Raw genomic sequence first — 26,435 nt, 5'->3', positions numbered from 1 at the left:
TTACATCCCTCTACTAAAAGCAACAGAAACCCAATTTAAAAACTGGGAACCACTTAGGCTATCATTGTTAGGCAGAATTAACTTGATCAAAATAGTTTTTTTGCCCAAAGTTCTTTACCTTTTCCAGACTCTTCCTATAGAGATTCCTCAAGAATTCTTTAAAACTATCAAAAAACTTATGCTAAAATTTGTTTGGATAATATAACAAAAACAAAGACAGGTGCACTCTGCGGTCTTACTAAGCCCTCAAACTGGTGTTAAAATTGAGAGATTAGCCAACATGTCCTACATTAGGACATGTCTGAGCCCAAGCACCGCAGCCAAGGTTTCTCAAGTAGCTCGGGACCTAATGCTAAACCTACCTGGGCCGTATGGGCAATACCAGGAGTCAGTGGGCGAATTACAGGAGCGCAAGGTCCAACTCCCCCGGTATAGATGCACCACTGCATATGGGGTTGAGCACTTCCTGCTTTTTAATACCACGGCAATTTGTAGTTTGTATTGAGAATTTTTTGGAGGTGTAGAAACTCTTAGTCTGAATGTGCCTTTATTTCCATCCACAGGCAGCATTCTGGTGCACATGTGAGGCCCGGGCTATATCAGCCAGTCTTGGGTGGGGCTCAGAGCTCTCTACCTCCTTCCATTGTATGCATGGTCACATGCTGGAGGTTACTGGGAGTTTGCTGTGAGTCAGGCCTCTGTGCTTCTGTAATTCGCCCACTGGCTCCTGGTATTGCCCATACGGCCCAGGTAGGTTTAGCGTTAGGTCCCGAGCTACTTGAGAAACCTTGGCGTGGTGCTCGGGCTCAGGCATGTCCTCCAAGCAGGATATGTTGGCTAATCTCTCAATTTTAATACCAGTTTGAGGGCTTAGTAAGACCGCAGAGTGCACCTGTCTTTGTTTGGAGGCACGGGTCTCCCTGATATAGAAAACTATTATAAAGCCAGCATGCTCTCCAGAATTCTAGAATGGAGAGTACTACCACCTAATAAAAACTGGGTAGATATTGAGCAAGATTGTTCAGATTTTAATCTATATGCCTTGCTCTGGAAAACACCGCAATACGCCAATAAATTAAAGAAAGTTAGCAACCCGATTACTAAATTATCCCTGAATAAAATGACATCATTTCAATAGAATACTAAATTTCATACCCAAACATGATATAAAAACCCCTGTAACCAGTTTAATATAACATAAATGGCATACTTTTCTAAAGATTTTAGATGAGAATAAAGCCCTGGGAAGAACTCCTGTTGAAGTCCTTCTTAAGGACAATCACTTCATCTCCTTGACTGGATTTTGGGAAAATCTTTGGTCAAGATGTTATCTCCATCAAGCAGTCTAATAAACTAACGGATACTCTGGGAAAACGGATTACAGATCCTACTGACAGACTAGCAGATAATGTGTTGGCTTCCCTCCTTCATAAAAATGTAGTTGAAGGCCATCTAATCTCCAAATGATATAAACTAGTGAATAAAGATGCAACTCCCCCCATATATATAGAAAAATGGAATAAAGAGCTTAAGACACAGCTCAGGCAATATTCAATCAGAGCATATGGTGGGAAAATCGCTAGCTTTCTCAAGTTCTTATGTATACCAAGAGATACAGTTTAAACTAACAGCTCGCTGGTACAAAATCCCAACTCTGATGCACAGAATAAACCCAAATAGTTGTCGGAGATGCAAGAGGAGAGTTGGTACTTATGCTCATATTTGGTACAGCTGTCCACGTATCTCTCCTTTTTGGAAATCTATTAATAAAATACTTGATGGGGTTTTCAAGGAGACTAAGGGCCCTTTCACACTTGCGTTGTCCGGATCCGGCATAGAGGTCCGTCGTCGGGGCTCTATGCCGGAAGAATCCTGATTTTATCCTAATGCATTCTCAATGGAGAGAAATACGTTCAGGATGCATCAGGAGGTCTTCAGTTCCGGAACGGAACGTTTTTTGGCCGGAGAAAATACCGCAGCATCCTGCGCTTTTTGCTCCGGCCCAAAATCCTGAACACTTGCCGCAAGGCCGGATCCGGAATTAATGCCCATTGAAAGGCATTGATCCGGATCCGGCCTTAAGCTAAACGTCGTTTCGGCGCATTGCCGGACCCGACGTTTAGCTTTTTCTGAATGGTTACCATGGCTGCCGGGACGCTAAAGTCCTGTTTGCCATGGTAAAGTGTAGCGGGGAGCGGGGGAGCAGCATACTTACCGTTCGTGCGGCTCCCAGGGCGCTCCAGAGTGACGTCAGGGCGCCCCAAGCGCATGGATCACGTGATCACATGGAACACGTCATCCATGCGCACTGGGGCGCTCTGACGTCACTCTGGAGCGCCCCGGGAGCCGCACGGACTGTAAGTATACCGCTCCCCCGCTCCTACTATGGCAACCAGGACTTTAATAGCGTCCTGGCTGCCATAGTAACACTGAAAGCATTTTGAAGACGGATCCGTCTTCAAATGCTTTCAGTTCACTTGCGTTTTTCCGGATCCGGCGTGTAATTCTGGCAAGTGGAGTACACGCTGGATCCGGACAACGCAAGTGTGAAAGGGCCCTAAGCTGTCAGAGAAATTGATTCTCTTCAATATTTTTTATGTAAAACAGGCTGTTATTAAATCTGACCTGTGTATACATTTCCTAAACGCTGCTAAGATCATCATACCTAGGAAATGGGTACAAGAAGACCCACCAACTGTCCAAGAATGGTTCCTGGAAATCCAGAAAATCCAAAGTTTTGAGAAACAGTGATGGACTATAGGCCAAAACCTGAAGATTTGAGTCTACCTGGAGTAAATGGACGGAACATCTAACACCTGATAAAGTTGTCTTGTTAATGACTTAACTTTATAGTTTAAATGTACACATTTGTCTTCTTTTTAATAAAACTAAGCTACATAATTTAACATCTGGAACTTCTATAATCTGACTGGTACCGTTCCCCCCTGTTTCTTTCGCTCTTTTCCTCCCCTCGCCTGTCCACCCTCCCTCCCTTTCCCACCTCTACCTTGTCAGATAAACATGTTTAAATGTTGTAGTTCTACATGGATTGATATAGACTCTCTAGGAATCATAACGATGTGACTGGAATAAAATTGATTTGGAGTGGAGTAACTCCAATGTATGTAAAGGATAATACTTCCTTTAAATAAACATATTTTACAAGAAGACTGGAGGCTGTAATCGCTGCCAAAGGGGCTTCAACTAAGTCCTGAGTAAATGTCCTGAATACTTATGTTAATGCAAGATTTTAGATTTAGATTTTCAATAAATTATCAAAGATTTCTAACATTATGTTCTCACTTTCTCATTATGGGGAAAAAGTTGAACCTTTTTTTTTATTTTAGCACATAACAAAATGTGAAAAAAGTGAAAGGATCTGAAGACTTTCACAATGCACTGTATACTCTGCATAGGTTATTAATACCGAAACAGTGTTCTACCGACTCCTGGCACCTCACAACCAGCTATTTCCAAAGGCTGTGGTACTCCGGTGAGCTCTGCATCCTCTTCCTAGGCCAATGACATCACATTCATCGGTCACATGGCCTTGGCCCGGATTCAGTCTCATTGCCATCATAGGTGACTAACGGTGGTGGGAAAATCCGTGGCTGAAAAGTCACAGGAGCCCTCATAGGAGTTCAGGTGCCCCGCAAAACTGACAGAGAAGGGGACATGTTCTGTCTTTTTTTGCAGGGCCATGGAAGGGGTGTGAAGATTCGAATGGCACACATGTACTGTCCACATCTTTTGGGGCCCCATTGAAATGAATTGGTCCACATCAGATTTACAAAAAGTGCAATTGCAGGCCAAATATACGGTCGTGTGCATGAGACTGGGAACAATGAATTGGACGCGGGTCAATGGAAATTTAGTTTCTCATTGTGGAGACATTGGAGTTAGAGAAACTTAATTTCCCTAGACCCACGTTGAAGGCCTCTAATCCTACAGGAAAACCCCTGCAATATACTTAAGGCTGTATTATACTGGCCGATAAAAGTTAAGGAGCGTTCGCATTCTCGCTCGTCCATCTGACAATTCTGATAGCGATCTGCTGACGGCAAACCACTAGACAGCATGGGACGAGTGATGGCATAATGATCACTGCTCCCCATGCTGAGGGAACACATCCCTCCCGACAATTGCTTGCTGATCGGCCGGCGTGATGATATAATCTTTCACCGCACAGGATTTCGGCAGAGATCCTCAAGCAAGATGGCGGCGGCCAGTCCATCGCAAGCAAACGGAGGCGGTAAGTTTGATTTCATTTTTTTTTTATTGTTAATTTTGCACTTAGATGCTGCGATCATGTATAAACGCGGCATCTGAGGGGTACAATGACGTGTGGCAGTGTTATTGCAGCTCCTGTCATTGCACTCGCTACTTACAAAAAAAATGTGCGTCATGACGAAGCAAATTTTTGGGTGAAATTCAGCGAATCAGCCGAATCGAACTTCGCTCATCTCTAGTCACTATCACTAGGCTTCTGTATCCACAGCCCACACTGACCCACAGTCTCTACTCCAACTTCAGTGGAAGCTCTTAAAGGGGCCATTTTTTTTATTATTGCATTGTACTCATTTTGAGCTGAAAATATATATTTATATGGCATCCTTTTTTCTGTACAAAGCTGAGATGCTCTAGAAGCTCCCTTTGGATTTTCTGTCTTTTCCATCAGACCAGGAGCTGATGGACTCCTTATCTCTGCTCTCTGACATCATAAACACTCATTATAGCTCAGTGCTTATCTTGCTGATGAGAATGTGGCTTAAATAAGTGTTTTTGACCGCTCAGTAATTTAGAGATGAGGTTTATTAGATGACCCGCATAAAAGGAAAGTGAAAGTACCAGTCACACAGCTAGAAAAACCCTTTTTAACAGAACAGCTCAATATCTAATATATAAAGCTGAGTGTATGTGTGTGTTTGTATGTCCGCTAAAGGAATCTGCACCGTCACATTTACAATCACGAAATTTGGCACACGGGTACATCAGGTCCAGGAAGGTCTTAGCCAGGTCTCAGCTCTCTAGGACGTACCGTTCCCGAGATATTCCCCAAAAAATGCATTAACTAATAGAATCTTGGTCACATGACCCTTATCAGTCAATAGAAGCTTGCAGGTCCTCCAGTCTCCACATACAGTTTTACTTCAGGTTTCCATAACAACCCAGCCGTTTATCTTCACTGCTGTAGGTGAGCTTTAAAGGAATTCTGCTACCAGGATAATTGCTATTGCAGTAAAGCCATGGCCTAATAGCACTTAGTACATCATTTCCAGATGTGCCTTTGTTCCAGCAATAGATGTTTTTATCCTCTGAAAATCCAGTTTATTTGGTATGCAAATGAGCCAGCAAGGTGTCCCTCTTGCAGGAAGGAGCCCAGACACGCCCCCTGCCACAATGTGTCCACCCTCAAAAGACTTAAAACCCCGCCCTCGGGTCCAGCTAAGCCACACCCTTGATCTGGTTAGGCCACGCCCTCTCCACTCCTCAGCCGACAGGGATTGAAAAAATGAAGGTAAAAATCAACTTCTGTCAGCTGCAGGGGTGGGAGGGAGGGTGACTTTCCCCCTGCAGCTCACACTCAGACAGCACAGTGCTGCTGTCTTAGAGTGAGCTGTTCAAAAGCACAAGCCCCCAATCCAGTAAAGGACACTGTTAAGGGGGCAGGCAATGTGGAGGTCACTGTCACGGGGGTGGTATGCTGTGAAAGTCACTGTTAAAGGGGAAGGCTGCTGTAAAGGTCAAAGTTAAGAGGGTGGGCTGCTGTCGAGGTCCATTTTAAGGGACATTGCACTGTGGGGGGTCAGTGTTAAGGGGTGGGGGAGGTCACTGTTATAGTGGATAGTGTTGATATCTTTTAACGACACACACAAACATTAATTGAAATAGATTAAATATACCATCAGATTATCCCCTCCATGTCCCCCAGTGCCATCAGATCATCTCCTCCATGTCCCCCAGTGCCATCGGATCAACCCCTCCATGTCCCCCAGTGCCATCAGATCAGCCCCTCCGTGTCCCCCAGTGCCATCAGATCAGCCCCTCCGTGTCCCCCAGTGCCATCAGATCAGCCCCTCCGTGTCCCTAGTGCCACCGGATCAGCCCCTCCATGTTCCCCAGTGCCATCGGATCAGCCCCTCCATGTTCCCCAGTGCCATCGGATCAGAACCTCCATGTTCCCCAGTGCCATCGGATCAGCCCCTCTATGTCCCTCAATGCCATCAGATTAGCCCCTCCATGTCCCCCAGTGCCATCGGATCAGCCCCTCCATGTTCCCCAGTGCCATTAGATCAGCCCCTCCATGTCCCCCAGTGCCATCAGATCAGCCCCCCCATGTCTCCCAGTGCCATCAGATCAGCCCCTCCATGTCCCCCAGTGCCATCAGATCAGCCCCTCCATGTCCCCCAGTGCCATCAGATTAGCCCCTCCATGTCCCCCAGTGCCATCAGATCAGCCCCTCCATGTCCCCCAGTGCCATCAGATCAGCCCCTCCATGTCTCCCAGTGCAATCAGATCAGCCCCTCCATGTCTCCCAGTGCCATCAGATCAGCCCCTCCATGTCCCCCAGTGCCATCAGATCAGCCCCTCCATGTCCCCCAGTGCCATCAGATCAGCCCATCCATGTCCCCTATTCCCCCAGTGCAATCAGATCAGCCCCTCCATGTCCCCCACTGCCATCAGATCAGCCCCTCCATGTCTCCCAGTGCCATCAGATCAGCCCCTCCGTGTTCCCCAGTGCCATCAGATCAGCCCCTCCATGTCCCCCAGTGCCATCAGATCAGCCCCTCCATGTCCCCCAGTGCCATCAGATCAGCCCCTCCATATCTCCCAGTGCCATCATATCAGCCCCTCCATGTCTCCCAGTGCCATCAGATCAGCCCCTCCGAGTCCCCCAGTGCCATCAGATCAGCCCCTCCATGTCCCCCAGTGCCATCAGATCAGCCCCTCCATGTCCTCCAGTGCCATCAGATCAGCCCATTCAGGTCTCCAAGTGCCATCAGATCAGCCCCTCCATGTCTCCCAGTGCCATCAGTCAGCCCCTCCATGTCCCCCAGTGCCATCAGTCAGCCCCTCCATGCCATCCATTGTCGGGTGTCCCCCTTCAGTCCCATGGTCCCAGCGCCAGTGAAATAAAATACTTACCTTTCCTGTAGGAGCGCAGCTCCACAGCTCCTTCCTTTTCTTTCTCCGCGCGCTGCACTGGGTCCTGACGTCACACAGCGCCGGGTCATAGTGTGCGCTTACGTCGATGTGTCAGGATCAAGTGCAGCGCAGTGGTCCCACTCCATGGTCACATGACACAAACGAATCCTCGATGCAAAAAATTAGCATCGATGATTTTTTTGGTGTCGATTTACTCGATTCAATCGAGTAATCGTTTCAGCCCTATACTGGACTTCCTGTCCGTTCTTCTCTTCAGGCGTTTCTTGAGGTTAGGAAAGAGGTATTTTCCAGAACTGAACCTACTCAGACTTGAACTCAGAATTTGCCAGTCATACTTTGCACCCTTTTATCTGATCGGTGAGGATTGATTCCCTTTAAAGAGGAGGCGGCGCTCGTGCGAACGCAGCTTCTCCTTCAAAATGACACCGCGCTGTTTCGCAGAGGTGGCTCAGTGTAATTACAACTGCTCTTCTATTCACTGGAATGGGACAAGCAGCTTTAATTAGACAGCACCGCCGCTACACAGGGGACCACGGGCAGTGTCATTTTTCAGGCAGAAACCACCTCCTCTTTGAACAGGTGCCGGCAGTCAGACCCCACCAATCTGATATTGATGACCGATCCAGAGGATAGGTCATCAATAGAGATGAGCGAAGCAACTTCAGTATGCTACATCCGAAGTCGCTTCGCAAAAAAATTCGCTATAATACTGTACGGAGATTCGTCTCCGTATAGTAATAGAATGTATGGGCTCTGATGAGCCGAAGTAAGTTATTCACGAAGTTGCGTGGTAATTACTTTGGGAATTAATTATTACAGTGAAAAACCTTGGAACTGAACTCGGCTTCAGAGTTTTTCTACTGTAATAATCAATTACCGAAGTTTTTCAACTGAAGTCTTGCGCAACTTAGTGAATAACTTACTTCGGCTCATCGGAGCCTATACATTCTAATACTGTACGGAGACGAATCTTTGTACAATATTATAACGAATTTTATAGCGAAGTGGCTTCAGATGTAGCATCCAAAGTTGTTTCGCTCATTTCTAGTCATCAATGTGTATCTGCTGCACAACCCCATGTCTTGGCGTTGTTTTATCGGCAAAACCATTAATAAAATTTTCAGCTTTGCTGCAAAATGGTCCAGCTGTGTGATCACGTAAAACTCTGAATTTGATCGTGAATCAAAAAATTTTGTTCTGGTTTTAACCATGTGTGAAATCAACCAGGGTGGAATTTTTCCTATTGCATAGATACAAATAAATAATAAAAAATATTAATAAAGGAAATTCATAATTCTGGTAAAACAGTTTCCAGAATTAGGAATGCAAAGAATTTCATAAGTAACATCAAGAACAGGAGAAACTCCTCCAATCCCCTAACAACTGTAGATTTTATATCCTACCGACTTCAGGACCTTTGATGACGTCATGGTCATGTGATCAGTCACATGAGGGGAGGAGTAAAGCAGTAGAGGTAGCACTAATGTGTAGCACTTCCTGTCATGTGACCAGTGTGACGTCATCGCAGGTCCTGCAGCCCCAGGAGGTGAGATCTGCAGGTCAGTTATTGGACTTGGTTCTGGGTTTATTAGAATGGAGCGGTTCTATAGGTGATATATAGCAGGTCCAGCCAGCAGGGGGCAGCACCGGCCATAGAGAGTCTCTGCTCACAGGAGGGGAGTTCTCCTCAGACATGTCTGCTCTCCCCCTGGAATATTAGGAGACCCCCCAGACCCCTGTAAGAGGGGATGTTCTCCTGGATTAGAGGGGTCTTCCATCACACAATGTTCTGTGATGTCACTAGGATATGGAGTCAGTGTGTGATCGGTGGGGACAACCTCTTCTAGATGAAGGGGCTGCAGCGCTGTGTCCTCTCCTCACTGTCCCTGCACAGCGGAGGCCAGAGCTCTAATGAGCAGGGACTGTGGAGGAGAGGCCGCGCTGAACCGGTGCTGCCCCCGTCAGTCCCATCCTGGTCCCCGGACCCCACAGATCACACAGTGATGTCTTCTCCTGGTGATAGAACCTCAGTGTGAGGGGAATGTCCCTAGAAAGGGGATGAGATCGGTGACTCGGTGATGACCGGGGATTGTCTGCACAGTAGTATGTAGATAAGTGCACACGCGGCGTCTGTACATGTGAATACACGTCTGTGTACATACAGAGAGACAGACGCCGCTCCCATCACTGACCGGCAGCAGTAATCAGAGGAGAGGCGGCGGACAGGACTTCTCCTCACTCATCACCGCACAGTATAGAGATATTATATAGCTTCTCATGTATATATATATATTACATACACCCCCTACACTATCATCACCGCACAGTATAGAGATATTATATAGCGTCTCATGTATATATATATTACATACACCCCCTACACTATCATCACCGCACAGTATAGAGATATTATATAGCTTCTCATGTATATATATATATTACATACACCCCCTACACTATCATCACCGCACAGTATAGAGATATTATATAGCTTCTCATGTATATATATATTACATACACCCCCTACACTATCATCACCGCACAGTATAGAGATATTATATAGCTTCTCATGTGTATATATATATTACATACACCCCCTACACTATCATCACCGCACAGTATAGAGATATTATATAGCTTCTCATGTATATATATATATTACATACACCCCCTACACTATCATCACCGCACAGTATAGAGACATTATATAGCTTCTCATGTATATATATATTACATACACCCCCTACACTATCATCACCGCACAGTATAGAGATATTATATAGCTTCTCATGTATATATATATATTACATACACCCCCTACACTATCATCACCGCACAGTATAGAGATATTATATAGCTTCTCATGTATATATATATTACATACACCCCCTACACTATCATCACTGCACAGTATAGAGATATTATATAGCTTCTCATGTATATATATATATATTACATACACCCCCTACACTATCATCACCGCACAGTATAGAGATATTATATAGCTTCTCATGTGTATATATATATTACATACACCCCCTACACTATCATCACCGCACAGTATAGAGATATTATATAGCTTCTCATGTATATATATATATTACATACACCCCCTACACTATCATCACCGCACAGTATAGAGATATTATATAGCTTCTCATGTATATATATATATTACATACACCCCCTACACTATCATCACCGCACAGTATACAGATATTATATAGCTTCTCATGTAGTATATATATATTACATACACCCCCTACACTATCATCACCGCACAGTATAGAGATATTATATAGCTTCTCATGTGTATATATATTACATACACCCCCTACACTATCATCACCGCACAGTATAGAGATATTATATAGCTTCTCATGTGTATATATATATATTACATACACCCCCTACACTATCATCACCGCACAGTATAGAGATATTATATAGCTTCTCATGTATATATATATATTACATACACCCCCTACACTATCATCACCGCACAGTATAGAGATATTATATAGCTTCTCATGTATATATATATATATTACATACACCCCCTACACTATCATCACCGCACAGTATAGAGATATTATATAGCTTCTCATGTTATATATATATATATTACATACACCCCCTACACTATCATCACCGCACAGTATAGAGATATTATATAGCTTCTCATGTGTATATATATATATTACATACACCCCCTACACTATCATCACCGCACAGTATAGAGATATTATATAGCTTCTCATGTATATATATATTACATACACCCCCTACACTATCATCACCGCACAGTATAGAGATATTATATAGCTTCTCATGTGTATATATATATTACATACACCCCCTACACTATCATCACCGCACAGTATAGAGATATTATATAGCTTCTCATGTATATATATATATATTACATACACCCCCTACACTATCATCACCGCACAGTATAGAGATATTATATAGCTTCTCATGTATATATATATATTACATACACCCCCTACACTATCATCACCTGCACAGTATAGAGATATTATATAGCTTCTCATGTATATATATATATATTACATACACCCCCTACACTATCATCACCGCACAGTATAGAGATATTATATAGCTTCTCATGTATATATATATATTACATACACCCCCTACACTATCATCACCTGCACAGTATAGAGATATTATATAGCTTCTCATGTGTATATATATATTACATACACCCCTACACTATCATCACCTGCACAGTATACAGATATTATATAGCTTCTCATGTATATATATATATTACATACACCCCCTACACTATCATCACCGCACAGTATAGAGATATTATATAGCTTCTCATGTATATATATATTACATACACCCCCTACACTATCATCACCGCACAGTATAGAGATATTATATAGCTTCTCATGTGTATATATATATATTACATACACCCCCCTACACTATCATCAACGCACAGTATAGAGATATTATATAGCTTCTCATGTAGTATATATATATTACATACACCCCCTACACTATCATCACCGCACAGTATAGAGATATTATATAGCTTCTCATGTATATATATATTACATACACCCCCTACACTATCATCACCGCACAGTATAGAGATATTATATAGCTTCTCATGTGTATATATATATTACATACACCCCCTACACTATCATCACCTGCACAGTATAGAGATATTATATAGCTTCTCATGTGTATATATATATTACATACACCCCCTACACTATCATCACCGCACAGTATAGAGATATTATATAGCTTCTCATGTGTATATATATATATTACATACACCCCCTACACTATCATCACCGCACAGTATAGAGATATTATATAGCTTCTCATGTATATATATATATTACATACACCCCCTACACTATCATCACCGCACAGTATAGAGATATTATATAGCTTCTCATGTATATATATATATTACATACACCCCCTACACTATCATCACCGCACAGTATAGAGATATTATATAGCTTCTCATGTATATATATATTACATACACCCCCTACACTATCATCACCGCACAGTATAGAGATATTATATAGCTTCTCATGTATATATATATATTACATACACCCCCTACACTATCATCACCGCACAGTATAGAGATATTATATAGCTTCTCATGTATATATATATATTACATACACCCCCTACACTATCATCACCGCACAGTATAGAGATATTATATAGCTTCTCATGTATATATATATATTACATACACCCCCTACACTATCATCACCGCACAGTATAGAGATATTATATAGCTTCTCATGTATATATATATATTACATACACCCCCTACACTATCATCACCGCACAGTATAGAGATATTATATAGCTTCTCATGTATATATATATATTACATACACCCCCTACACTATCATCACTGCACAGTATAGAGATATTATATAGCTTCTCATGTATATATATATATTACATACACCCCCTACACTATCATCACCGCACAGTATAGAGATATTATATAGCTTCTCATGTATATATATATATTACATACACCCCCTACACTATCATCACTGCACAGTATAGAGATATTATATAGCTTCTCATGTATATATATATATTACATACACCCCCTACACTATCATCACCGCACAGTATAGAGATATTATATAGCTTCTCATGTATATATATATATTACATACACCCCCTACACTATCATCACCGCACAGTATAGAGATATTATATAGCTTCTCATGGTATATATATATATATTACATACACCCCCTACACTATCATCACCGCACAGTATAGAGATATTATATAGCTTCTCATGTATATATATATATATTACATACACCCCCTACACTATCATCACCGCACAGTATAGAGATATTATATAGCTTCTCATGTATATATATATATTACATACACCCCCTACACTATCATCACCGCACAGTATAGAGATATTATATAGCTTCTCATGTATATATATATATTACATACACCCCCTACACTATCATCACCGCACAGTATAGAGATATTATATAGCTTCTCATGTATATATATATATTACATACACCCCCTACACTATCATCACCGCACAGTATAGAGATATTATATAGCTTCTCATGTGTATATATATATTACATACACCCCCTACACTATCATCACCGCACAGTATAGAGATATTATATAGCTTCTCATGTATATATATATTACATACACCCCCTACACTATCATCACCGCACAGTATAGAGATATTATATAGCTTCTCATGTATATATATATATTACATACACCCCCTACACTATCATCACCGCACAGTATAGAGATATTATATAGCTTCTCATGTATATATATATATTACATACACCCCCTACACTATCATCACCGCACAGTATAGAGATATTATATAGCTTCTCATGTGTATATATATATTACATACACCCCCTACACTATCATCACCGCACAGTATAGAGATATTATATAGCTTCTCATGTATATATATATATTACATACACCCCCTACACTATCATCACCGCACAGTATAGAGATATTATATAGCTTCTCATGTATATATATATTACATACACCCCCTACACTATCATCACCGCACAGTATAGAGATATTATATAGCTTCTCATGTATATATATATATATTACATACACCCCCTACACTATCATCACCGCACAGTATAGAGATATTATATAGCTTCTCATGTATATATATATATTACATACACCCCCTACACTATCATCACCGCACAGTATAGAGATATTATATAGCTTCTCATGTGTATATATATATATATTACATACACCCCCTACACTATCATCACCGCACAGTATAGAGATATTATATAGCTTCTCATGTATATATATATATTACATACACCCCCTACACTATCATCACCGCACAGTATAGAGATATTATATAGCTTCTCATGTATATATATATATTACATACACCCCCTACACTATCATCACCGCACAGTATAGAGATATTATATAGCTTCTCATGTGTATATATATATATATTACATACACCCCCTACACTATCATCACCGCACAGTATAGAGATATTATATAGCTTCTCATGTATATATATATATATTACATACACCCCCTACACTATCATCACCGCACAGTATAGAGATATTATATAGCTTCTCATGTATATATATATTACATACACCCCCTACACTATCATCACCGCACAGTATAGAGATATTATATAGCTTCTCATGTGTATATATATATTACATACACCCCCTACACTATCATCACCGCACAGTATAGAGATATTATATAGCTTCTCATGTATATATATATATACATACACCCCCTACACTATCATCACCGCACAGTATAGAGATATTATATAGCTTCTCATGTATATATATATATTACATACACCCCCTACACTATCATCACCGCACAGTATAGAGATATTATATAGCTTCTCATGTGTATATATATATTACATACACCCCCTACACTATCATCACCGCACAGTATAGAGATATTATATAGCTTCTCATGTATATATATATTACATACACCCCCTACACTATCATCACTGCACAGTACTAGAGATATTATATAGCTTCTCATGTGTATATATATATTACATACACCTCCTACACTATCATCACCGCACAGTATAGAGATATTATATAGCTTCTCATGTATATATATATATTACATACACCCCCTACACTATCATCACCGCACAGTATAGAGATATTATATAGCTTCTCATGTATATATATATATTACATACACCCCCTACACTATCATCACCGCACAGTATACAGATATTATATAGCTTCTCATGGTATATATATATATTACATACACCCCCTACACTATCATCACTGCACAGTATAGCAGATATTATATAGCTTCTCATGTATATATATATATTACATACACCCCCTACACTATCATCACCGCACAGTATACAGATATTATATAGCTTCTCATGTATATATATATTACATACACCCCCTACACTATCATCACCGCACAGTATAGAGATATTATATAGCTTCTCATGTATATATATATATTACATACCCCCCTACACTATCATCACCGCACAGTATAGAGATATTATATAGCTTCTCATGTATATATATATTACATACACCCCCTACACTATCATCACTGCACAGTATAGAGATATTATATAGCTTCTCATGTATATATATATATTACATACACCCCCTACACTATCATCACCGCACAGTATAGAGATATTATATAGCTTCTCATGTATATATATATATTACATACCCCCCTACACTATCATCACCGCACAGTATAGAGATATTATATAGCTTCTCATGTATATATATATATTACATACACCCCCTACACTATCATCACCCACAGTATAGAGATATTATATAGCTTCTCATGTATATACAGGTCCTTCTCAAAAAATTAGCATATTGTGATAAAGTTCATTATTTTCTGTAATGTACTGATAAACATTAGACTTTCATATATTTTAGATTCATTACACACAACTGAAGTAGTTCAAGCCTTTTATTGTTTTGATATTGATGATTTTGGCTACAGCTCATGAAAACCCAAATTTCCTATCTCAAAAAATTAGCATATTTCATCCGACCAATAAAAGAAAAGTGTTTTTAATACAAAAAAAGTCAACCTTCAAATAATTATGTTCAGTTCTGCACTCAATACTTGGTCGGGAATCATTTTGCAGAAATGACTGCTTCAATGCGGCGTGGCAGGGAGGCAATCAGCCTGTGGCACTGCTGAGGTGTTATGGAGGCCCAGGATGCTTCAATGCGGCGTGGCATGGAGGCAATCAGCCTGTGGCACTGCTGAGGTGTTATGGAGGCCCAGGAGGCTTCAATGCGGCGTGGCATGGAGGCCATCAGCCTGTGGCACTGCTGAGGTGTTATGGAGGCCCAGGAGGCTTCACTGCGGCGTGGCATGGAGGCAATCAGCCTGTGGCACTGCTGAGGTGTTATGGAGGCCCAGGATGCTTCAATGCGGCGTGGCATGGAGGCATCAGCCTGTGGCACTGCTGAGGTGTTATGGAGGCCCAGGATGCTTCACTGCGGCGTGGCATGGATGCAATCAGCCTGTGGCACTGCTGAGGTGTTATGGAGGCCCAGGATGCTTCAATGCGGCGTGGCATGGAGGCAATCAGCCTGTGGCACTGCTGAGGTGTTATGGAGGCCCAGGATGCTTCCATAGCGGCCTTAAGCTCATCCAGAGTGTTGGGTCTTGCGTCTCTCAACTTTCTCTTCCCAATATCCCACAGATTCTCTATGGGGTTCAGGTCAGGAGAGTTGGCAGGCCAATTGAGCCCAGTAATACCATGGTCAGTAAACCAGTTACCAGTGGTGTTGGCACTGTGAGCAGGTGCCAGGTCGTGCTGAAAATGAAATCTTCATCTCCATAAAGCTTTTCAGCAGATGGAAGCATGAAGTGCTCCAAAATCTCCTGATAGCGGCTGCATTGCCCCTGCCCTTGATAAAACACAGTGAACCAACACCAGCAGCTGACATGGCACCCCAGACCATCACTGACTGTGGGTACTTGACACTGGACTTCAGGCATTTTGGCATTTCCCTCTCCCTAGTCTTCCTCCAGACTCTGGCACCTTGATTTCCGAATGACATGCAACAGTCCAGTGCTGCTTCTCTGTAGCCCAGGTCAGGCGCTTCTGCCGCTGTTTCTGGTTCAAAAGTGGCTTGACCTGGGGAATGTGGCACCTGTAGCCCATTTCCTGCACACGCCTGTACACGGTGGCTCTGGATGTTTCTACTCCAGACTCAGTCCACTGCTTCCGCAGGTCCCCAAGGTCTGGAATCGGTCCTTCTCCACAATCTTCCTCAGGGTCCGGTCACCTCTTCTCGTTGTGCAGCGTTTTCTGCCACACTTTTTCCTTCCCACAGACTTCCCACTGAGGTGCCTTGATACAGCACTCTGGGAACAGCCTATTCGTTCAGAAATTTCTTTCTGTGTCTTACCCTCTTGCTTGAAGGTGTCAATGATGGCCTTCTGGACAGCAGTCAGGTCGGCAGTCTTACCCATGATTGCGGTTTGGAGTAATGAACCAGGCTGGGAGTTTTTAAAAGCCTCAGGAATCTTTTGCAGGTGTTTAGAGTTAATTAGTTGATTCAGATGATTAGGTTAATAGCTCGTTTAGAGAACCTTTTCATGATATGCTAATTTTTTTAGATAGGAATTTTGGGTTTTCATGAGCTGTATGCCAAAATCATCAAATATTAAAACAGTAAAAGGCTTGAACTACTTCAGTTGGTGTGTAATGAATCTAAAATATATGAAAGTCTAATGTTTATCAGTACATTACAGAAAATAATGAACTTTATCACAATATGCTAATTTTTTGAGAAGGACCTGTATATATATTACATACTCCCCCTACACTATCATCACCGCACAGTATAGAGATATTATATAGCTTCTCATGTATATACAGTCATGTGAAAAAATTAGGACACCCTTTGAAAGCATGTGGTTTTTTGTAACATTTTTAATAAAAGGTTATTTCATCTCCGTTTCAACAATACAGAGAGATTAAAGTAATCCGACTAAACAAAGAAAACTGAAGAAAAGTCTTTTCAAGATCTTCTGTAAATGTCATTCTACAAAAATGCCTATTCTAACTGAGGAAAAAGATAGGACACCCTTGCCCCTAATAGCGAGTGTTACCTCCTTTGGCTGAAATAACTGCAGTGAGACGGTTCTTGTAGCCATCTACCAGTCTTCGACATCGGTCTGAGGAAATTTTACCCCACTCCTCAATGCAGAACTTTTTCAGCTGTGAGATGTTTGAGGGGTTTCTTGCACGTACAGCCCTTTTCAAGTCACCCCACAGCATCTCAATGGGATTCAAATCTGGACTTTGACTTGGCCATTCCAGGACTCTCCATTTCTTCTTTTTCAGCCAATCTTTGGTTGATTTACTAGTATGTTTTGGGTCATTGTCATGTTGCATGGTCCAGTTCCGCTTCAGCTTTAATTTTCTAACTGATGGTCTCACATGTTCTTCAAGCACCTTCTGATACACAGTAGAATTCATCGTGGATTCTATGATGGTGAGCTGACCAGGTCCTGCTGCAGCAAAGCAGCCCCAAACCATGACACTTCCACCTCCATGCTTCACAGTTGGTATGAGGTTCTTTTCTTGGAATGCTGTGTTTGGTTTACGCCAAACATGTCCTCTGCTGTTGTGTCCAAATAATTCAATTTTGGACTCATCTGTCCAAAGAACATTATTCCAGAAGTCCTGGTCTTTGTCAACTTTATCTCTGGCAAATGTCAGTCTGGCCTCGATGTTTCTCTTGGAAAGCAAAGGTTTCCTCCTTGCACACCTCCCATGCAAGTTAAACTTGTACAGTCTCTTTCTGATTGTAGAGGCATGTACTTCTACATCAACAGTAGCCAGAGCCTGCTGTAGTTCTCGAGATGACACTTTAGGGTTTTTGGAGACCTCTTTTAGCATCTTGCGGTCTGCTCTTGGGGTGAACTTGCTGGGGCGACCAGTCCTGGGCATGTTGGCAGTTGTTTTGAAAGCCCTCCACTTGTAGACTATCTTCCGGACAGTGGAATGGCTGATTTCAAAATCTTTTGAGATCTTTTTAAATCCCTTCCCAGACTCATAGGCTGCTACAATCTTTTTTCTGAAGTCCTCTGACAGCTCTTTTGCTCTCACCATGGTGCTCACTCTCACTTCAACAGTCAGGAGCACACCAAACTAAATGTCTGAGGTTTAAATAGGGCAAGCCTCATTCAACATGCAGAGTAACGATCTACTAATTATGTGCACCTGGTGTGATATACCTGTGTGAGATCTGAGCCAATTTAAGAGGGAATACATGTGAGGGTGTCCTATCTTTTTCCTCAGTTAGAATAGGCATTTTTGTAGAATGACATTTACAGAAGATCTTGAAAAGACTTTTCTTCAGTTTTCTTTGTTTAGTCGGATTACTTTAATCTCTCTGTATTGTTGAAACGGAGATGAAATAACCTTTTATTAAAAATGTTACAAAAAACCACATGCTTTCAAAGGGTGTCCTAATTTTTTCACATGACTGTATATATATTACATACACCCCCTACACTATCATCACCGCACAGTATAGAGACATATATAGCTTCTCATGTATATATATATTCATACACCCCTACACTATCATCACGCACAGTATACAGTTATATAGCTTCTCATGTATTATATTACATACACCCCTACACTATCATCACCGCACAGTATGAGATATTATATAGCTTCTCATATGATATATATTACATACACCCCTACACTATCATCACCGCACAGTATAGAGATTATATAGCTTCTCATGTGTATATATATTACAAACCCCCTACACTATCATCACGCACAGTATACAGATTATATAGCGTCTCATGTATATATATATATTACATACACCCCCACACTATCAGCACCGCACAGTATAAGATATTATATAGCTTCTCATGTATATATAATTACATACACCCCTACACTATCATCACCGCACAGTATAGAGATATATATAGCTTCTCATGTATATATATATTACATACACCCCTACACTATCATCACCGCACAGTATAGAGATATTATATAGCGTCTCATGTATATATATATTACATAACCCCCTACACTATCATCACCGCACAGTATAGAGATATATAGCTTCTCATTTGATATATATATTACATACACCCCCCTATACTATCATCACGTGCACAGTATAGAGATATTATATAGCTTCTCCTGTAATATATATATATGACATACACACCCCCTACACGATCATACAACCGCACAGGATAGAGATATTATATAGCGTATCATGTATAGATATATATATATTACATACACCCCCTACACGATCATCACCGCACAGTATAGAGATATATATAGCTTCTCATGTAATATATATATATATATACATACACCCCCCTACACTATCATCACCCGGCACAGTATAGAGAACATTATATAGCTTCTCATGTATATATAATAGTCACATACAACCCCCTACCTATCATCACCGCACAGTATAACAGATATTATAGAGCTTCTCAGGTGGATATTATATTACATACACACCCCCTACACTATCATCACCGCACAGTATAGAGATATAGATAGCTTCTCATGTGTATATATATATTACATACACCCCTACACTATAATCAACCGCACAGTATAAGAGATATTAATAGCTTCTCGTATATATATATATTACATACACCCCCTACACTATCATCACCGCACAGTATAGAGATATTTATAGCTTCTCATGTATATATATATATTACATACAACCCCCTACACTATCATCACCGCACAGTATAGAGATATTATATAGCTTCTCCTGTATATCTATATATATTACATACACCCCCTACACTATCATCACTGCACAGTATAGAGATATTATATAGCTTCTCATGTAGATATATATATATTACATACACCCCCTACACTATCATCACCGCACAGTATAGAGATATTATATAGCTTCTCATGTATATATATATATTATTTACATACACCCCCCTACACTATCATCACCGCACAGTATAGAGATATTATATAGCTTCTCATGTATATATATTACATACACCCCCTACACTATCATCACCGCACAGTATAGAGATATTATATAGCTTCTCATGTATATATATATTACATACACCCCCTACACTATCATCACCGCACAGTATAGAGATATTATATAGCTTCTCATGTATATATATATATTACATACACCCCCTACACTATCATCACCGCACAGTATAGAGATATTATATAGCTTTCTCATGTATATATATATATTACATACACCCCCTACACTATCATCACCGCACAGTATAGAGATATTATATAGCTTCTCATGTATATATATATATACATACACCCCCTACACTATCATCACCGCACAGTATAGAGATATTATATAGCTTCTCATGTATATATATATATTACATACACCCCCTACACTATCATCACCGCACAGTATAGAGATATTATATAGCTTCTCATGTATATATATATATATTACATACACCCCCTACACTATCATCACCGCACAGTATAGAGATATTATATAGCTTCTCATGTATTATATATATTACATACACCCCCCTACACTATCATCACCGCACAGTATAGAGATATTATATAGCTTCTCATGTATATATATATATACATACACCCCCTACACTATCATCACCGCACAGTATAGAGATATTATATAGCTTCTCATGTATATATATATATATTACATACACCCCCTACACTATCATCACCGCACAGTATAGAGATATTATATAGCTTCTCATGTATATATATATTACATACACCCCCTACACTATCATCACGCCACAGTATAGAGATATTATATAGCTTCTCATGTATATATATATATTACATACACCCCTACACTATCATCACCGCACAGTATACAGATATTATATAGCTTCTCATGTATATATATATATTACATACACCCCCCTACACTATCATCACCGCACAGTATAGAGATATTATATAGCTTCTCATGTATATATATATATTACATACACCCCCTACACTATCATCACCGCACAGTATAGAGATATTATATAGCTTCTCATGTATATATATATATTACATACACCCCCTACACTATCATCACCGCACAGTATAGAGATATTATATAGCTTCTCATGTATATATATATATTACATACACCCCCTACACTATCATCACCGCACAGTATAGAGATATTATATAGCTTCTCATGTATATATATATATATTACATACACCCCCTACACTATCATCACCGCACAGTATAGAGATATTATATAGCTTCTCATGTATATATATATATATTACATACACCCCTACACTATCATCACCGCACAGTATAGAGATATTATATAGCTTCTCATGTATATATATATATTACATACACCCCCTACACTATCATCACCGCACAGTATAGAGATATTATATAGCTTCTCATGTATATATATATATTACATACACCCCCTACACTATCATCACCGCACAGTATAGAGATATTATATAGCTTCTCATGTATATATATATTACATACACCCCCTACACTATCATCACCTGCACAGTATAGAGATATTATATAGCTTCTCATGTATATATATATATTACATACACCCCCTACACTATCATCACAGCACAGTATAGAGATATTATATAGCTTCTCATGTATATATATCTATTACATACACCCCCTACACTATCATCACCGCACAGTATAGAGATATTATATAGCTTCTCATGTTATATATAATATATTACATACACCCCCTACACTATCATCACCGCACAGTATAGAGATATTTATATAGCTTCTCATGTGATATATATATATTACATACACCCCCTACACTATCATCACCGCACAGTATAGAGATATTATATAGCTTCTCATGTATATATATATATTACATACACCCCCTACACTATCATCACCGCACAGTATAGAGATATTATATTAGCTTCTCATGTATATATATATATTACATACACCCCCTACACTATCATCACCGCACAGTATAGAATATTATATAGCTTCTCATGTATATATATATATTTACATACACCCCCTACACTATCATTCACCGCACAGTATAGAGATATTATATAGCTTCTCATGTATATATATATATTTACATACCACCCCCCTACACTATCATCACGCACAGTAAGATATATAGCTTCTCATGATATATATATATATACATAACCCCCTACACTATCATCACCGCACAGTATAGAGATATTATATAGCTTCTCATGTATATATATATATTACATACACCCCTACACTATCATCACCGCACAGTATAGAGATATTATATAGCTTCTCATGTATATATATATATATACATACACCCCCTACACTATCATCACCGCACAGTATAGAGATATTATATAGCTTCTCATGTATATATATATATTACATACACCCCCTACACTATCATCACCGCACAGTATAGAGATATTATATAGCTTCTCATGTATATATATATATTACATACACCCCCTACACTATCATCACCGCACAGTATAGAGATATCTATAGCTTCTCATGTATATATATATATATTACATACACCCCCTACACTATCATCACCGCACAGTATAGAGATATTATATAGCTTCTCATGTATATATATATATTACATACACCCCCTACACTATCATCACCGCACAGTATAGAGATATTATATAGCTTCTCATGTATATATATATATATTACATACACCCCCCTACACTATCATCACCGCACAGTATAGAGATATTATAGAGCTTCTCATGTATATATATATATACATACACCCCCTACACTATCATCACCGCACAGTAGTAGAGATATTATATAGCTTCTCATGTATATATATATATATTACATACACCCCCTACACTATCATCACCGCACAGTATAGAGATATTATATAGCTTCTCATGTATATATAGATATTACATACACCCCCTACACTATCATCACCGCCACAGTATAAGATATTATATAGCTTCTCATGTATAATATATATATTACATACACCCCCTACACTATCATCACCGCACAGTATAGAGATATTATATAGCTTCTCATGATATATATATATATACAATACCCCCCCTACACTATCATCATCCGCAACAGTATAGAGATATTATATAGCTTCTCATGTTATATATATATCTACATACACCCCCTACACATCATCACCGCCACAGTTATAGAGATATTATATAGCTTCTCATGTATATATATATATATTACAGTACACCCCCTACACTATCATCACCGCACAGTATAGAGATATTATATAGCTTCTCATGTATATATATATATATTACATACACCCCTACACTATCATCACCGCACAGTATAGAGATATTATATAGCTTCTCATGATATATATATATTACATACACCCCCTACACTATCATCACCGCACAGTATAAGAGATATTATATAGCTTCTCATGTATATATATATATTACATACACCCCCTACACTATCATCACCGCACAGTATAGAGATATTATATAGCTTCTCATGTATATATATTACATACACCCCCTACACTATCATCACCGCACAGTATAGAGATATTATATAGCTTCTCATGTATATATATATATATTACATACACCCCCTACACTATCATCACCGCACAGTATAGAGATATTATATAGCTTCTCATGTATATATATATATATATTACATACACCCCTACACTATCATCACCTGCACAGTATAGAGATATTATATAGCTTCTCATGTATATATATATTATACATACACCCCCTACACTATCATCACCGCCACAGTATAGAGATATATATAGCTTCTCATGTATATATATATATCTTACATACACCCCCTACACTATCATCACCGCACAGTATAGAGATATTATATAGCTCTCATGTATATATATATATATTACATACACCCCCTACACTATCATCACCGCACAGTATAGAGATATTATATAGCTTCTCATGTATAATATATATATTACATACACCCCCTACACTATCATCACCGCACAGTATAGGAGATATTATATAGCTTCTCATGTATATATATATATATTACATACACCCACTACACTATCATCACCGCACAGTATAGAGATATTATATAGCTTCTCATGTAATATATATATGACATTAACACCCCTACACTATCATCACCGCACAGTATAGAGATATTATATAGCTTCTCATGTATATATATATATATATAACATACACCCCCTACACTATCATCACGCACAGTATAGATATTATATAGCTTCTCATGTATTATATATATTACATACACCCCCTACACTATCATCACCGCACAGTATAGAGATATTATATAGCTTCTCATGTATATATATACATACACCCCCTACACTATCATCACCGCACAGTATAGAGATATTATATAGCTTCTCATGTGTATATATATATTACATACACCCCCTACACTATCATCACCGCACAGTATAGAGATATTATATAGCTTCTCATGTATATATTACATACACCCCTACACTATCATCACCGCACAGTATAGAGATATTATATAGCTTCTCATGTATATATATATATATTACATACACCCCTACACTATCATCACCGCACAGTATAGAGATATTATATAGCTCTTGTATATATATATATATATTACATACACCCCTACACTATCATCACGCACAGTATAGAGATATATATAGCTTCTCATGTAATATATATATTACATACACCCCCTACACTATCATCACCGCACAGTATAGAGATATTATATAGCTTCTCAGTGTATATATATTACTACACCCCCTACACTATCATCACCCTACTAAACCCACTAACGATAATCACCGCACAGTTGTAGAGAGATTATATAGCTTCTCATGTATATACGACTTGGACAAAATTGTTGGTACCCCCCCACTTTGGTCAATGAAAGAAAAAGTCACAATGGTCACAGAAATAACTTTAATCTGACAAAAGTAATAATAAATTAAAATTCTATAAATGTTAACCAATGAAAGTCAGACATTGTTTTTCAACCATGCTTCAACAGAATTATGTAAAAAAATAAACTCATGAAACAGGCATGGACAAAAATGATGGTACCCTAACTTAATATTTTGTTGCGCAACCTTTTGAGGCAATCACTGCAATCAAACGCTTCCTGTAACTGTCAATGAGACATCTGCACCTCTCAGCAGGTATTTTGGCCCACTCCTCATGAGCAAACTGCTCCAGTTGTGTCCGGTTTGAAGGGTGCCTTTTCCAGACTGCATGTTTCAGCTCCTTCCAAAGATGCTCAATAGGATTGAGGTCAGGGCTCATAGAAGGCCACTTTAGAATAGTCCAATTTTTTTCCTCTTAGCCATTCTTGGGTGTTTTTAGCGGTGTGTTTTGGGTCATTGTCCTGTTGCAAGACCCATGACCTGCGAATGAGACCAAGCTTTCTGACACTGGCTAGTACATTTCTCTCTAGAATTCCTTGATAGTCTTAGATTTCATTGTACCCTGGCACAGATTCAAGACACCCTGTGCCAGACGCAGCAAAGCAGCCCCAGAACAGAACAGAGCCTCCTCCATGTTTCACAGTAGGGACAGTGTTCTTTTCTTGATATGCTTCATTTTTTCGTCTGGAACATACAGCTGATGTGCCTTGGCAAAAACTT

The 26,435-nt window shown here is 39.6% G+C and overlaps 1 protein-coding gene across 2 annotated transcripts in view; it reads left to right on the top strand.

The window, feature by feature from the left end:
• LOC122928744 (oocyte zinc finger protein XlCOF8.4-like) overlaps nucleotides 1–26,435 on the top strand; it is a 164,554-nt gene that overhangs the window by 91,816 nt on the left and 46,303 nt on the right. The window contains exon 1 of one of the 2 annotated variants that reach the window (XM_044281910.1): nucleotides 8,682–8,726. The exons of the other annotated variant lie outside the window; for it this stretch is intronic. The gene's annotated coding sequence lies outside the window, so the exon portion shown is untranslated. Of the gene's footprint in view, nucleotides 1–8,681; nucleotides 8,727–26,435 lie in introns of those variants that run through there. 2 annotated transcript variants of the gene reach the window in all.

Source organism: Bufo gargarizans, chromosome 2, assembly GCF_014858855.1.
Source record: "Bufo gargarizans isolate SCDJY-AF-19 chromosome 2, ASM1485885v1, whole genome shotgun sequence".
Classification (NCBI taxonomy): Eukaryota; Metazoa; Chordata; class Amphibia; order Anura; family Bufonidae; genus Bufo; species Bufo gargarizans.
This window is presented reverse-complemented; position numbering and strand designations above follow the sequence as displayed.